Raw genomic sequence first — 1,150 nt, 5'->3', positions numbered from 1 at the left:
ATAATAATAATAATACAAACAATTGTTGATGATGATAAATAATACTTTTTTTTTGCATAACATAGATAGACACATTGCAGCTATACCTAAAATACGGATTGCGAGAATGTCCCTAAGAAAGACATCTTACATAAAGTTTCCTTACTTCATCCATGTATGAATGGGTAGACCTACCCGGCTTTTGACCACGAAAGATCTTGTCAGTTTGCTCATGTCTGGGCGCCTAATTAATCGGCTGCTTGCACTGTATGTTTCCTGAGAAGCCAAGAATGTTTCCGTGTGTCCTAGTATCTGCTGAAGGGTAATAATGGTCGTAAAACGCATAGAGCGTGGCTGTAGAGCGTGGATATGAGCTATATAAATGCAATTATTACTATGTTCCAATACGCTCCTTGATCCTTGAGCAAAGGGCAAATTCGTATTTATGTATACGGTTACGTAGACAGTAATATCAAATGAGGAACAGAATTATTAATGTCCTCTGGTTTGCCAAAGTAAGCGCTAAGTTCTATTTTCGTCCCGTCTCAACTGTACAGAAACGTAGAACCAGAAACACGGGGACACGCACGGTGTGGCAGAAATAAGAGGGAATCCAATATCGCGCTATTTTTATCCTCCTCTTATGATATTCTCTGGACAACCACACTCGTAATTAGAAAGAAATTGACGTCATTGAAAAATGTAGGCCTAAACTCGTCAGATAGTTTTTAGAATAGAAGCTGTCTGATTTATTCAGTTTCTCTAGATCTAGTTGTTGGTTGTTGTTTTTTTTGTGGTTTTTTTTGGGGGGGTTGTCCTTCTTGTTGTCGCAGTTGTTGTCACGGCTGTGTTGGCGTTGGCGTTGGCGTTGGCGTTGGTGTTGCTGTTGTTGTTGCTGCTGGTGCTGGTGTTTGTGTTGGTGGTGTTGGTGTTGGTGTTGGTGTTGGTGTTGACGTTGGTGTTGGTGTTGCTGTTGCTGTTGCTGTTATTGTTGCTGTTGCAGTGGTTGCGAACTCGCTGTTGTTGAGCAGGCCTTCATTTAAAAAAATTTTCCTCCAATACTGTGCAATATTATACCTCTAGTTATTCTTGGAATGCAATGGAGAACATGAAAAGGAGGTGCTTGTTTATTTTCTTTGTTGTTTTGTTTGTTTGTTGTTTTGTTTTGCTG

This window comes from Aplysia californica, unplaced genomic scaffold (assembly GCF_000002075.1).
Source record: "Aplysia californica isolate F4 #8 unplaced genomic scaffold, AplCal3.0 scaffold00144, whole genome shotgun sequence".
NCBI classification, from domain to species: Eukaryota; Metazoa; Mollusca; class Gastropoda; order Aplysiida; family Aplysiidae; genus Aplysia; species Aplysia californica.
This window is presented reverse-complemented; position numbering follows the sequence as displayed.